This window comes from Acomys russatus, chromosome 29, assembly GCF_903995435.1.
Source record: "Acomys russatus chromosome 29, mAcoRus1.1, whole genome shotgun sequence".
Taxonomy (NCBI): Eukaryota; Metazoa; Chordata; class Mammalia; order Rodentia; family Muridae; genus Acomys; species Acomys russatus.
In genome coordinates this window covers 41,620,727-41,636,986 of record NC_067165.1, presented here as the reverse complement: position 1 = coordinate 41,636,986, position 16,260 = coordinate 41,620,727, and the positions used below count along the sequence as shown (strand labels likewise).

The 16,260-nt window shown below is 41.5% G+C and overlaps 1 protein-coding gene across 1 annotated transcript in view; it reads right to left on the bottom strand.

Annotated features, from left to right (window-relative positions):
• Positions 1-16,260, bottom strand: part of Rere (arginine-glutamic acid dipeptide repeats) — a 329,541-nt gene that overhangs the window by 277,243 nt on the left and 36,038 nt on the right. The window lies entirely within an intron of this gene.

Sequence of the window (16,260 nt, the reverse complement as noted above, 5' to 3'; positions counted from 1 at the left end):
TTTTTAATTTTTTAAAAATATATTACTGTATATGCATGTATAATATATGTGTGAGTGAGGATGGATAATACCAGTGTGTGTGGAGGTCAGAGAATAACTTGGGAGTTCAACATTGAGCGAAGGCTCAAACTCAGGTCATTGGGCATACATGACAAATACTTTTACCTTTTGAGCCATTTTTGCTGGCTAAAATCAAAATTCTTAACCAGGACAAACAGGTCAACTGTGAAAGGCTTACTTTGAAGCAATGTGGGCCAATCTAAAAGTAAAAAGAGCAAGCACTATACCACTCTTCCTGTCCTCTAGTTTCATAACATCCTCAACCCTGACTGGGCCCTCCTCTGGCATTTCATCTCAATTACCTGAACTCTACCAACTAAATCCATACTCGGTGAAAGCAGCTACACAGAGCCAGTGCTTGGGGCGTGGCTCCTGGACTGTCACAGTGCTGAACCCTGCCTTCCCCTCACAGCTATGTATCTGCTTTAATCACTTTTCCATTAGGTTTCCCCATCTGTTGAATGGAAAAACCAGGGCATCTACTTCGCTCATGGTGTTGTTTGTTTTGTTCTTCTAAGGCATGGCTCTCTAGGTGGCCTTGACTGTCCTGAACTTACTATGTAGGCCAGACTGGCTCCTAACTTAGAGATCTGTCTGCCTCTACCTCCCAATTGCTGGGCACCACCACACATAGCTCCACAGTGTTGTTACAGTGGTAAATTTCTTTAACGTATGTCAAGATGCCTGATAAAAAGTCTGGCACATAGTAAGTGTATTTTAAAGGGTACGCACTATTATTTAGTAAAATATATGATCCTGGGAGTACAATCCTTGCAGCGCCTTCAATAGCTCAAGGGGTGGATGGCTGAGAGCTGCAGCACTGAATGCCCATCTTCAGAGCTCAGACAGACACAGTCACTGCACTGAGCACTTGAATGGAAGCACCTGGCAGGTATGTGGCAACAAACTGCCAACACAAGGGTCCTGCAGTCTGATGGAAGAAACAGAAATATGGAATTTTGTTCATTTCCTAACTACCCCTAAGGGCAGCACAATGATCTCTCCTCTCTAATTGGAGAAAACAAGTTTGCACTGGCATTTTTATATTTTAAATTTTAAGTCAGACACAGTCAGACTTTGTGGTTCTGTTCGTGACTTTTGATGTATACTTTCTTCTACAGCTGCTCTAGAGTTAACCACTAAGGGGTGGGGCTGTCCTCGGTGTACACAGACACCAGCACATTTTTGCCAGGCAGAATGGAAGCCTTCCTCGAGAGGTGGGATCTCAAGGAGCTGTCCTATACAAATCAGCAGCCAGCACTTCCACAGTAATCGTGGCAGCACAGCCTAACCACAAAAAAATTCAACTTTCTAAAAATAGGGGGTGGGGGCTGGAGAGATGGCTCAGAGGTTAAGAGCACTGCTTGTCCTTCCAAAGGTCCTGAATTCAATTCCCAGCAACTATATGGTGGCTCACAACCATCTATGGTGAGATCTGGTGGCCTCTGCTGGCATACAGGCACACATGCAGGAAACACTGTTAACTTAATAAATTTTAAAAATTAAAACTGTTTTTAAACATGAAATTATCTTATTCCAGATAAAGAACAATCTAAGATAAGAAAAACAATATTTTTAGAGGAAGCAAGTTTTTGCTACCTGGACTTCAAAAAAAATAAAATAAAATTCTATTTTTTTCCATAGTTCCTCCATACACCAGCCAAAGGTATTTAAGCCTGATTTGTGTTGCTATGATGGTCCTCTACACAAATGTCGAATATGCAGAATATCTAGTTTGTTGTTCTGAAAGGCCTAGATTCATCAGCTTATTCCTACAGCAACACCAGACTCAGGACCAAATCTTTACGAGTTTTTGTTTGCTTGTTTGTTTTGTTTTTTTTAAAGCGGGAGGTAGCTCCATAAAGATGATTAGCGTCATCGAGCTATGTGCCAGCTCAATACCAAGCTCAAACAAGTAGAAGAACCCACAGGTCTGAAACCCTGTCTATATCCTCTTGCGTAAGACCCTTAGGATACCATTCTCCCAAGGACTTTTCTTTAACAATGGCCTAAGATTGTAAAAGACTAGTTTAAAATAATAAAGGGTAAAATTAACACGGCTCTTAATTATGAAGTAGGACCTAATCTACTAACAGAAGGCACCATTATTACCACCACTCTTCCTGTGAAAAAGACACAGAAGTAACCTGATTGTCTCTCGCAGAGTTAGACATAGCAGAAGCAGCAATTTTCCACTCTTCATTCAGTCAAACAGTCAGTCGGTTATTTATTTATTTATCTATTTTTGTTTTTCAAGACAGGGTCTCTGTGTCACCTTGCCTGTCTTGGACTCGCTTTATAATCCAGGCTGGCCTCGCACTCAGAGATCTGCCTGCCTCTGCCTCCAAGTGCTGGGACTAAAGGCGTGTGCCACCACTTCCCAGCCACAGGCTCTGCTCTTACTGGTTGCTGTGCTGTTCACATAAAGCTTAAAAAGTCTCTCCAAAGAGAAAAGGATGACGCTGAACTCTAAATGTGACTCTTCTTTAAGGAAAAAAAGAAAAAAAGTGTTTGTATATGATTTCTGGGTAGGGGGAACACCTTGAGCACAGCAACATTCGGAGGTCAGAGAACAACTCTGGGGTCAGCACTTCTTGGCAAGTGCTTTTACTTGCCGAACCATGTTGTTAACCCTGTCCCTTGAAATGGCAATTCCTAAGGTTCGTGTGTGTGCGCTCGGGACTCAAGGTGTGAACCACCACACCTAGCTTTGATGGCTTTTAGTTCTTTTTATTTTATTTTATGTGTATGGGTGGTTGGGCTGCATATATGTCTGTGTGCCACATGCATGCTTGCCGACTGCAGACGTCAGAAAAGAGTATCAGGTCCCCTGGAACCAGAGTTGCAGGAAGCTGTGAGTAGCCATGTGGGTGCTAGGTATCAATTCTGAGCACTGTGAAAGAGAAGCCAAGGCCCTGACTGTTGACTTCTAGACATCTCTCCAAACGGCCCCTCCCCTGCCGTGTGTGTGTGTGTGTGTGTGTGTGTGTGTGTGTGTGTGTGTGTCCCAAACAAGGTTTCTCTGTGTAGCCCTGGCTGTCCTGGAACTTGCCCTATACACCAGGCTGGCCTTGAAGTCAGAGATCCGTCTGCTTCTGCCTCCCAAGTGCTGGAATTAAAGGTGAGCCAGCCCCCTTATTTCTAATCCTTTTACCTACAAGTTTCTGGAGTTTTTCTCAAGGAACAGAAAAAGAAAAAGAAAAGGAACATTTCACATTGTCTCCTAATTATGAGACACACACAGAAGAACTAAATTATTTCCAGGATCCTTTCAAGAGCAGCTCAGGATGACAAGACGTCAAATAATACACAGCTAAAGAGCAGTAATTCAGAAAAGTCAAAAGCAACAGCACGCGACTTAAGAAAAAGTTGTGTAAAAAAAGTAAGAGGCAGGTGTGGTGGTAGATGCCTTTAATCCCGGTACTCTAGAGGCAGAGGCAGGCGGGTCACTGTGAAATTTGAGGCCAGCCTGCACAGAGAAACCCTGTCACAAAAAAAAAAAAAAAAAAAAAGAAAAGAAAAGAAAAGAAAGAAAAAGAAAAATTTTCAAAAAATAAAATGCCAAACTAAGTCACTGCATATTTTTTGCTTTCATAATCCCAGCACTCTGCAGGTAGAGGCAGGAGGATCAATTTGAGTTTGAGGCCAGCCTGGTCTACAAAGTGAGTCTAGGACAGCCAAGGCTACACAGAGAAATCCTGTCTTGAAAAGCCAAAACAAAAAACAAATAAACTTTCCAAAAGTATTCTACTCAAAATCATATTTTAAAAACCTGATTAGAAATCATTACTGTGTGCTGTTTAAAAATAGTAATAAGCCAGGTATGGTGCCACACACCGTTAATCCCAGCACTCGGGAGGCAGAGGCAGGTGGATTGCTATGAGTTCGAGGCCAGCCTGGTCTACAAAGTGAGGTCAGGACAGCCAAGGCTACACAGAGACCCTGTCTCGAAAAACCAAAAAATAAAATAAAATAATAATAATAACAACCTGTCCTAGGCTATTAGAAGGAGATGGATAGCATGTTATTTTAATAGGCCTAAATGAGGACGGTTCAATATTATTTTAATTTTTAAAGGTCTGTTTATGAAATGCAATCATCTTCCATTAAAAATGCAAGCCGTGCTTCAGCAAGAGGCTGTGTAAATGATTCATAGAAGACGGCTCTCCACTATGATCTCCTCTCCTGGGAGTTTCCTTCCAATGTTTCATCAAACCACTCAAGCTATTATTAAGGATGCCTCCCTGTGATAGAAGGAGAAAAAAACAACAAAAATACACTTTCCCATTACCCTTACCACTGCCTCTTTTATTTGAGTGATTTGTACTTTTTAGTAAATGTAAAATTAATTCCTCATATTCTGCATATGTTTGCAATCATTTACTTTTATGGGCCAGTTAAGATTATTAATAGTATTCAAAGCAAGAAATTCAGATTTTTAAAAATCAGAGGTTTTAATTCGCTTACTTATTCTGGTATTTTTATATGAGAGCTCTGTTGGTTGAAAAAAAATTTAAATCTATCTTTTATGTGGTGGATGTTAAAAGATTTTAAAATGTTCAATCATCAGAGTCAAGACACCGCAAATTTAAATTCAATTCTCTCATATTTAAAAATGCTAATGAAAATGGCTGTTTTAATGCAGCAGCATCTGGCTCATCACAACATTTGGTTTTAACTAATAAATCCTTAATTATTAAATCCTGGTATTCAATTTCTTTCACAAAGATAAGTCAAACACATACTGCTACAATTACAAATACCTGGTAAAAATTACTTACATGTGGAAAAACCTTTCTCTTGATGCTCTGGCTGTTCAATGAGAGCCCAAGTGTCTTGGGGACACACATATCTCAAAGTTCACCATTAAACATCTGAGCTCTGGTGTATACAGGTGCACAATGACGGGCACTGCTGGGCACTCAAGCATAGACAAAGAGTAATATCTCTGCTTGTGCAAATGAGCCAGTTTTGTTTTTCTCAAGCATGATTTCAGAATAAATGTGTCAAAGCAAAATGTAACCATATGCCCTAATTCTGGCTTTCCAAAGCAAACACCACCTCCACCCTACCTGATGTTTCTATTACAGTGTTACTAAAGACATCTAATCAAGGTTTAACTGCACATCATGATGTCTGAAAGGCCAGAACCCCCGAGAGAACCTGTTTAGCTTTAAGCCTTAATGTATGTTTGAGGGGGGAGCATGTTTGAGGGGGGAGCAGTCATTTTGCAATCCCACCCCCAATTACCTTTTCTTTTTTAATCAGCAACATCTGACAGTGCTGACTGAATACTTTACAATGGAACCACAGAGTGTGTGCGCTCAATCGTTAGGCTTCCCAGAAGATTCATTACAGTTACATTAGAAAGTCAAATCAGGCAATTCGGCAGCCTGGTGAAAGCTAGAATATGAAAGAAGGTTAATACAAAAGAATTTCATTTTAAATAGAGGACATTTAGGACTTTAAAAAGCAACATTATGATAAAATTTTCAAGATATTGGTTCTGGAATGAACCAACCTTTTACAGGTCTAATTCCAGAGATGTCCAATGCTATTCTAAGAAAGGACAGGACAAAGGGAGTGTGTGATCTGCAAGGCCTGCCATCTCAAAGGGTCCTCTCGCTAGGAACACAGAGAAGAGTGCTGTGCTCACCCCAGGGGAACCAGAACTGGGTTCCTGGTGATGCTGATAAGACGAGATCAAGAAATAGTCAACCTGTGTCTATACAAAGCATTACAACAATCAGCACCGATTTTGATAAAAGTAAAGAATTTTCAGCTCTATGGCACAGTTCTGTGACAAAATCAATACGTTGTTTTCATTTTATATATATATACCTCCATGGTGCACATACACACATACACACAGCACAAGGAGAATCATCTTCTCAGATGTCATGTCTAACTGGTATACGTATGTAATAGTTTCCTCTCTGTGTATTTCAGACTTCAACAGGCCCCTAACTGGTCTTGTTTATTTGATTTCTTTACATTACCTTAGAGGTAACCAAAGATGGGCTGGAGAGATGGCTCAGCGGTTAAGAGCACTGGCTGCTCTTCCAAAGGTCCTGAGTTCAGTTCCCAGCAACCACATGGTGGCTCACAACCACCTGTAATGTGATCTGATACCTTTATACTTAATAAATAAATAAATCTTTAAAAAAAATAAGTACCCAAAGATTAAAAGCTGATTACCTATTGAAATAAAAGCCTCTTCATTTAGTACAGCTGATTTACAGAACACAGGTTTCAGTTCAGTACGACTCACCTTTGCATGAGCAATACAATGCCCAAATATCATGGCAAGAAAAGCTAAGAGCAGCAGTAACAAACATAAAAGGCAGTTTCAGAGCTACCTCTGTCAGCTGTACAGATGGACTTTGCAGGCCACTGGCTGCGCTTAATTTAATATGAAGCTAAACACAACCAACACATCTGGTGTACCACTGACAATTATCATGATAAATTAAATCTGACACTGCATACAAAGCCCATTAAATAGTCTGTTTCTATTCCAATTTTACCTTAAACACAAAACTAAAAATTTACGTTTACCTTTGTCTTTCATTTCATAACAGTTTTCTAATTGTAGAAAACGTGGGTTTTGTGAAATTTGGTTTTTACGCAATTTGGAGTGAATCCTTTAAGGGTGGTAAACAGCAGCCTACACACCCTGCATATAAGATGTCAAGGGCCTCATGCAAGGTAAAGGCACCTTCGTTTTGGACTTCCTTCACTTCTGGGGAGCGGGAAAGGTCATGTCTGCTGTGGTGTTGCACGCCTTTAGTCTCAGAACTGAGGAAACAGAGGCAGGAGGATCTTTGTGAGTTTGAGGCCAGCCTGGTCTACGTATTAAGCTCCAGGACACCCAGGGCTGTTATGCACAGAAACCCTATCAGCAATTGTTTTATAAAACAGAATTAGGGAGTGAGTAGAAAGCTTCAGTTAACCGAGCAGGACCGGCAAAACATAAAGTAAAACAATTGCTGATACACGTTTTGCGTGACCTATGGCTAATGTAAAGGGAAGCCAAGACAGGTAAACTGCAGGAGCCGGGCTTTCCACTAGCAAGCCAGCCAACACCTACGGACAGAAGAGCCAAAGAGCTGGATGCCCAGAAAGCTCAATAAAGCAAACAATGACGGAAATCTCCTGTTGGCAAACGCACAGAGAGTTCTATCTAGACATCCCACAGGACACTGACCTCAGGAAAGTCCAACCAAAGGAACTATCAAGATTCAGTCTAGATTTGTGCATTCATAGAAAAGCACCAGGACCAATGTGAAGCCTACCACCTACCACCAACCCCGACCACCTAAATTCAATCCTCAGGACACTCAAAGTGGCAAGTGACATCAACACATATGCTGTGTAACAGGCAAACACACACACACACACACACACACACACACACACACACACACACACACGAAGGAAATAAGAGGTACTTCCTAAAACCTATCTATGACATTTTCTACATAGTATTAAAAGTACCCAGCCTATAATTGAAGAATAAAAGTTACTAGTTAATTGAGCATATTTATTCTCAAGCAAAACTCTAACTGCAAGTCAAACATACCTTTGCCACCAGCAGCCAGGTACCTACCTATCTTAGGAGCCTGTTTCCCAGAACACTGAAACTCCCTCCTCAGTATTCTCTTTCTCACATCTGCCTTTGCAAGTCAAAGAGCACCTGCTCAACTCGGCCCAGGCTCAAAGGGCAAACAGGTTTCACCAGTCTTAGCTTTAAGGCAGTGGTTTCATCAACCTGTGGAACTCAACCTCTTTGTCTCATATCAAATATCCTGCATATCAGGTATTTTCATTACGATTCATAACAGTGGCAAAATTACAATTAAGAAGTAGCAATGAAAATAATTTTTTAGTTGAGGGTTCCCAAAGATGAGGGACTGTATTAGAGGGTGGTATGCTAGTGCCATATGGAAAACAGGAAGCAAAAATGTACACAAACTAGCCAACACTGCCCAGGACCAATTGAACCTTACACAGAACTGTTTTTAAAGTGAAATGTGTTTCGTCCTGTTTTATGTCAACAGTCATCTATGGATCAGGCACACTCCCTGTGACTGCACTTACTTGACAGGAAGTATGGCTGAACAACAATGGTACAGTGAAGCAAATGCTAGTAACAATTCAGGGGTGGCTCCCCAAAGGAAATTATGTCTAAACTCTGTCAGTCAACTCTCCATCACTGTGACAAAATACTTGAAGCCATCAGTCCTTAAGGAGGAAAGGTTTATTTGGGCTCACAGTCTTACAAGTTTCAAGGCATGCATATGGTACACCAAGTGAGAGTATGTGGCAGAAAAGGGCTATTGTCTTACAGTAGCTATCAAGCAGAGAGAAAAGAGGGATTTAGTGTCCCAATATTCTTCTGCCAGACATGTCCCCAATGACCCATTGGGCTCCTCCTCCTAAAAGTCATCTTACCAACCCCATGACCACAGTCTAAAGGCTTAAGCACAGAAGCCAATTTGGACACTTTTGAACCATAGCAAAAATGAAACCTGAAATTTAAATAAGGAAGGAGGAGGGAGGAATATTTACTACAAAGGCTTTTATCTAGTGAATAAAATCAGATTTGAAGTCTTAATAATATCAAAAGATGGGTCCTGAGTTCAATTCCCAGCAACCACATGGTGGCTCACAACCATCTATAATGAGATCTGGTGCCCTCTTCTGGCCTGCAGGTGTACATGGAGGCAGACCCATGTATACATAATGAATAAATCTTTTTTTTTCTCCCCTTTAATTATGAAAAGACTTGCCAGGCAGTGGTGGTGCAGGCCTACAATCCCAGCACTCGGGAGCCAGAGGACAGTCAAGGCTGTTACACAGAAAAACTCTATCTTTAAAAACAACAAACTGTCGGGTGGTGGTGGCGCACGCCTTTAATCCCAGCACTCTGGAGGCAGAGGCAGGCAGATCGCTGTGAGTTCAATGCCAGCCTGGTCTACAAAGTTAGTCTAGGACAGTCAAGGCTACACAGAGAAACCATGTCTTGGGGGGGGGGGGGGGGAGAACCACAGCGAGGTCCTCCACAAGGATAGACTAGTGACGAGTATTAGATGATGTCACTCACTGGTAGTAGAGGTGTAGCATGGCTGTCTTGGTTTGCTTTCTCTTGTTGGGGGGGGGGGGGGGGGGGGCGCGGGGTGACCAAAACTTGGGAAAGAAAGAGATTTAGTTTATTTGGCTCAAATTCACAGCCTATCATCCAAGGACATCAAGGCAAGAACTCAAGAAAGGAGCTTAAATCAGAGAACACTCGAGGAACACTGCTGACTGGCTTGCTTTTCATGACTTGCTTTCTTGCTTGGCCCAAGTCCATGTGCCCGAGAGTGGCACTACCCACAGTGGGATGGGCCACATCAATCACTAATCAAGAAATGCCAGGCGTGATCCCAACACTTGGGAGGCAGGCGGATCAATGTGAGTTCGAGGCCAGCCTGGTCTACAGAGTGAGTCCAGGACAGCCAAGGCTACACAGAGAAACCCTGTCTCAAAAAAATATATAAAAAATTAAAAATTAAAAAAACAAGGAAAAGTCAAAAAAACAAAAAAACCAAAAAACAAAAAAAGAAAGAAAGAAATGCCACATCAGCTGGTCAGTGATGGTGCACTCCTTTAATCCCAGCACTCAGGAGGCACAGACAGGTGGATCTCTGTAATTTCAAGGCCCCCTGGTTTGCTGAGAAACCCTGGGGGAGGGAGCATGCCTCAGAGACAGGTCCACAAGCCAACTTGATGGAGGCAATTCCCCAACTGAGACCCTCTCTTCCTGGATGAAACTAGCCTCTGTCAGTGGTGAAGTCACTCTGAAAAATAAATTTGGCAGTTCCTCAAAATGCTAATGCAGAGGGCTGGCATAAGTCTACAATTTCCCTTCAAGGTATGCACCCAAGAGAAATGAAAACACATGTTCACAGCAATTTCGTTTTGCAAACAATGTCTTCAACTGTAAGGAAGAGAACACTGCTGCTTCACACTGCCGCCATGGTGCTTAAGCATGCGCCGTCACAAAGTACAGTATCTGACACAAGACAGACACTTAACCGTTGCTGGGAAAACATTTTCCATGGATCTTGGATTGTTAGGACTTTTCTTTCTCAGTTACAAAAACATGTATTTTCCACACTTGCAGAAGTATTTTGGCCAAAACTACACCTAAGTGGAAATGCCACCCAGTAACAGTACAGACGCAGGAAAGGGCTCTCAGTTCACTTAAAGCCCTACTACACACAAGCTATGTCTTCACGTTCCTCCTCTTAGGAAGTAACGTTTCTTACATTTTATGAAGAGCCTGGAAAGATTACAATGGCACCGAACAAGCAGCTATACGGAAATCACAAGCATGTGATAAAATGGTGCATTTTAATATGCTATAACTAGCCAGGAATGGAGTACACACACCAGCATTCCTAACAAAGCCTGGACTACAGAGCAAAGCCATGTTACACAGAGGGTTGGGGAAGAGTGGCGTGTTCTCTTGCTCATTACAGCACTATTCACAAGAGTCAACATATGGCTTCAACCCATGACAGATGAATGGATTTTAAAATGTGGTGCACATACATAATGGAATGCTACTTAGCCATTTAAAACATTGAAATCCTGTCATTTGCAACAACATGAATCGAACTAGAGATTATTATACTATATTAAGTGCAATAAACAAAACACAGAAAGGCAAGTGCAGCATGTTCAGACTAATTTATGCTAGTCAAAAAAAAAAAAAAAACTGATTTTACAAAAGGAGAATAACGACTGCTAGGACAAAGGAAGGAAAGAGAAGGAAGAGGTAACAAAACGGGCACTACAACACACAGGAAAGGCTGTTGAGTTGGCAGCAGTTAAAAGTACTAGCTGCTTTCCCAAAGGACCCAGGTGCAATTCCTAGCACCCACATGGCAGCTCACAGGTGTCTGTAACTCCAGTCCCAGGGGATCTGACACCCTCTTCTGACTCTTGAGAAGACCAAGCATAAATGTACATACACACATGTAGGCAAAACACTCATGCACACAAAAATAATAATAAAATACATCTTTTAAAGTTATTTAAGACTCTTGTCAAACATAATAGTGCACCTCTGTAACCCCAGCACTCAAGGGGGCAAAAACAGATGTATCGCTGTGAGTTCAAGACCAGCCTAGTCTACAAAGCAAGTCCAGGACAAGGCTACACAGAGAAATCCTGACTCCAGGGGGGAAAACAAAAACAAAACAAACAAACAAAAAGATTCTTAAGGATTTAAATATTAAATACTAAACTACAAATAGTAAAGCTCAATAGGAGAAACTAGGGCTAGTGTTCAATAGCACAGCAGAGTAGGATTTATATTTATAATTACAAATAACAATAACAACAACAAAAAGAGTCCAAAGTTTTCCCAAACACAGAAATGGTCAGTGTCTGAAGAAAGGAAAAGGTTAGTTACCCCAGTCTGATCATTATACAGTGTTTATTGCTACTGTTTTGACTCTTGAAATGTCTTGTTCCCAGCAAGAGCTATTACTTGGGGAGGTTGTAGAACTTTAGGAGGAAGTTCTAACAGGGTTATGTCTGACCTCTGGTTCCTCCCACGCTGTGCTTTCTTGTCCATCATGATGTGAACCACTTCCACACATTGGGCCAATATATCTGAGCTGCCCCAGCACACTCCCAGCCTTCCCCTGCAACTAACAGGTTCTGTTGTCACATCAACACAAAAGTAACTACCTCAATGTACAAGTGTTTAATTGCCATACTTTAACAGATAAGTACTTTAACAGATAAGTAACAAATATGCTTGGGCTGTGGTGGCACACACAGAACATGGGAGGCAGAGGCAGGTGGGTGTCTGTGAGTTCAAGGCCAGCCTGATCTACAGAGTGAGTTCCAGGAGAGACAAGGCTACACAGAGAGAAACCCTGTCTTGAGAAAAGAAAAGGTATCAAAGAACATTGTGTGATAATTTAACAGGTTAAAAATAGAGTTATTTCAAGCCAGGTGTAAAGCTTAATGCTATCTTGATGGACAAAATAAACTATAGAAAAGAAGTATCAAGAATGCCTGAGGAGGCCGGGCGGTGGTGGCGCACACCTTTAATCCCAGCACTCAGGAGGCAGAGGCAGGCGAATCGCTGAGTTCCAGGCTAGCCTGGTGTGCAGAGCAAGTTTTATTTTAATGCTGAGGCATTGTTAAGGAAACTTTAATTCAAAATTTAAAGATTCAACAAGGATAAAACTTTAAAATCCTAGCCGGGCATGGCGGAGCACACCTTTAATCCCAGCACTCAGGAGGCAGAGGCAGGTAGATTGCTGCGAGTTCAAGGCCAGTAGGGTCCACAAAGCAAGCCCAGGACAGCCAAGGCTAACACAGAGAGATTCTGTCCAGGCTGGGGGTTGGGATGGGGAGTTGACATAGAACCATGTCTGCCTCAGATCTTTTCCCCTAAAGCAATTAATATATTAGTGCAGACATAATAATTCTAAAGGACCTAGAAGTGCCTACACTTTGTGATTCTTAATTTTTTATGGTTAAAATTATAATATTTGCCTACGCTAGGTTTTTTGGGGGGTGCATACACATGAAAATCTATCTTGGTTATTTTTCTATTACTTTGGGGGAAAAAAATGCCATGATGAAGGCAACGTAAAGAAAAAGTATTTAGTTAGGATAATAGGGTGGGGGTGGGAGGGTAGGAGGAACAGAAGGGTACGAGTGATGGGAGAACAATTGAGTTGTAATCTGAATAAATTAATTTTTAAAAAAAAAGAAAAAGTATTTAATTTGGGACTCACTATTTCAGATGATTAGAGTCCCATGACCACTATGGTGAGGAGCTTGGCAGTAGGCAGGCAAGCACGTTGCTGGAGCAGTAGCTGAGAGCTCACATCTTGATCCACAAGTACAAGGTAGAAAGACACTGGGAATGGCATGGACTTTTGACACATATACCTCCTCTGCTAAGGCCACACTCCCTAATCCTTCCCAAACAGTTCCCAAGCTTTCAAATATATGAACCTATGGCGGCCATTTTCCTTCAAACAACCACAGTCCTACTGTCTTTTGCAGCACTGGAATTCAATTCCAGTGGTCTACACACACCAAGTAAACACCATGGCACTGAGCTACATACCCATATCCCTAAATCTAGAGTAAAATATATTACACTTAAATCCAGTCATTTTTGTTTGTTGTGTGGTTTTGGTTTGGTTTGGTTTGGTTTTTTTCAGACAGAATCTCATGCAGCTGGCCTCAAACTTGCCATGTAGCCAGGGATATTCTGGAAATCCTAATCCTTCTGGCTATGGCTTTGGCTCTGGCTCTGGCTCTGCCCCCTGAGTGCTAGGATTACAGCAGGCATTCACTGCCAGGCCTGGCTCTTTTTTGAGGCAGAGTTTCTCTATGTAGCCCTGGCAGGCCTACAACTCACAGCGGTCCATCTTTCTCTGCCTCCCAAAAGCTGAGATTAAAGGTATGTACCACCACACCTAGCCAACTTTCCCCCCGCCCCAACTTTGGCTGTCCTGAAACTATCTTTGTATACCAGGCTGGCCTTGAACTCAAAAAGATCTACTACCTGCCTCTGCCTCCTAAGTGCTGAGATTAAAGGACTGTGCCATCACCACCCACCCAGCTGTTTAATCCTTTTTTTTTTCCCTAAGATTTATTTATTAATTACGTATACAGTATTCTGCCTGCTTGTACACCTGCAGGCCAGAAGAGGGCACCAGATTCCATTGTAGATGGTTGTGAGCCATCATGTGGATGCTGGGAATTGAACTCAGGACCTTTGGAAGAGCAGGCAGTGATCTTAACTTCTGAGCCATCTCTCCAGCCCTTTAATCCTTTTTTAATGTGGCTACTAGAAAATAAAAATTACATACATGGTTTATAGTTGAGATTCACCTTGTATTTTTTTTAATGCTTCATAAATTTACATGTCATTTATGCACGGGGTCAATATTGTATATATTGTTCCAATTTTTAGTATATGTGCCACTAAGGTGAAAATTCATCTTGTATTAATATTGCAATGTTGTCCTAGATATTGCAAAAGTAGCACCAGAATAAGTATTACAATTTCAGAATCAAAACTTAGAGCCAGGCATGGTGGTACACATCCTTAATCCCAGCACTAAGGGAGGCAGAGGCAGGCGGATCTTCTGAGTCTTTTTGAGTTGGAGGCCAGCCTGGTCTACAAAGAGTCCAGGACAGCCAAGGCTACACAGAGAAATCTTGTCTCAAAAACAAACAAACAAACAACTCAGACAGCAGGGCACAGTAGCATAGTTTGTAGTCCTAGCCACTAATGAGATCTAAAGTAGGAGGCTCATTTGAACCCAGTTGGGAGACTAAGCTAAGCACAATTCCACTTAGAAAAGGGGGCTGGAAAAACAGCTTAGCTGTTAAAAGCACCTGTTTTTCTTACAGAGCACCCACCACCACTAATTTTGTCCCAAGCAGCCACTTGTGAACCATCAGTTCAAAACCATCTCTAACTCCAGCTCCAGAGATCCAACAGGCACTCCATAGGTACCACCCACAAGTGAGCACACAACCACGCAGACAAGACCCTTACATGCATAAAATAAAGTAAATATTTTTAAAATAGAAAATATCCAGGTATGGTGGTATGCATCTTTCATCCCCAGTATTCAGGACACAGAGTTCCAAGCCAGATTGGTCTACATAACTCCAGAAACATAGGAGACCTGAGGTAGTTGAGGGAGAAACCATACTCTGGGGAAACAGACTTCCAGTTATCTTTCCACACCAATGACCAACCCAAACAATGGTTTCATCTGGTTTTCTTTGTGTCTAGAAAATTACTCTACAGCTCAGTAATAACTTAGGTAGAGAACAAGTTTAATATAAGTCATTCATTCATTTAACAATTTCTAGTCACTGAGCACTTGGGGGGTTGCCATGAAGAACAAGACTGTCTAGTGTGTATAGGGAAGGCCTATGAAAATCACAAACAAAGCCATGCGTGGTAGTGCACGTCTTTAATCCCAGCACTTTGGGAGGCAGAGGCAGTGAGTTCAAGGCCAGCCTGGTCTACAAAGTGAGTCCAGGACAGTCAAGGCAACACAGAGAAACCCTGTCTCAGAAAACCAAAATGGGAGGGAGGGAGGGAGGATCACAAACAAGTTAACAAATGTTATCCCAGGAAAGTGCGCTGAAGAAATCATGTTTTGAAAAACTCAGTAGTCATCTTTCCTATCCAATCCTATCTTTAGCATCGGCTTTTAGGAGTCCTTGAATGTAGACGCTGAGATTTATTTTAGGGGTGACAAATTCATTGTTCCAATGTGTTCATACCACAACTGATTTTCTGTGTAAATATTTTCAACCAAAGCATTCTGCAAAACACATACACAGCTCCCAAGGACTTCCCACAACAAAATGCAGGCATTCTGTCGCTGTCTTGATTCTTACAACATAGAAGTGCTCAGTTTGGCTTAATGCCTAATTTGAGGTGAGGAGAGTTCAGTGATTAGTCACTCTTTGTTTTAAAAAGGAAAATAATAATATCTTGTTAGGCCAGGTGTGGTGGCACACCCTTTTAATCAAGTACTCAGAAGACAGACGCAGGTGGATATCTGTGTGAATTCCGGGGCTAGCCTGATCTACAAAGTGAGTTAGTTCCAAGACAGTCACAGCTATAATACAGAAAAAAAATTGTCTCGAAAAAATGAAGAACTTGATATAAACAAGACAAAATTAATTCCAACTGTTAAGCATGAGGCAAGATAATATAAATCTGATCCAGGGTGACATAGTCAGCTTCTGTGCTTCTCCTAGGATTACAGATAAGACACTAGTGTGTGAACACAACAGTGTTGTTGAATAGGGGCGCTGTCGAGTCAGCACATCCACACACCAGCACACCATGCATCCATTATAAGCCCTGTTAATTTAATACACAACTGGTAAGGAAAACAGTAAATGTCAGAAATATTCACTGATAAGTGAGTATCTCCCAGCAAAGTACAGCAAACTCATACAACAGAAGAATACACATCATTGTAATACTGAAAGTGTGTTTAACAACTGGAAAGATGTTAATGTTCTTGTTTTATTAAACAGAGTAACTGGAAAATGTATCAAGTGCAATATTATTTTTAAAAAATTAATTTATATTGCTTTCCAAACCAGGGCTATATAAATAAGATGCTGACTCAA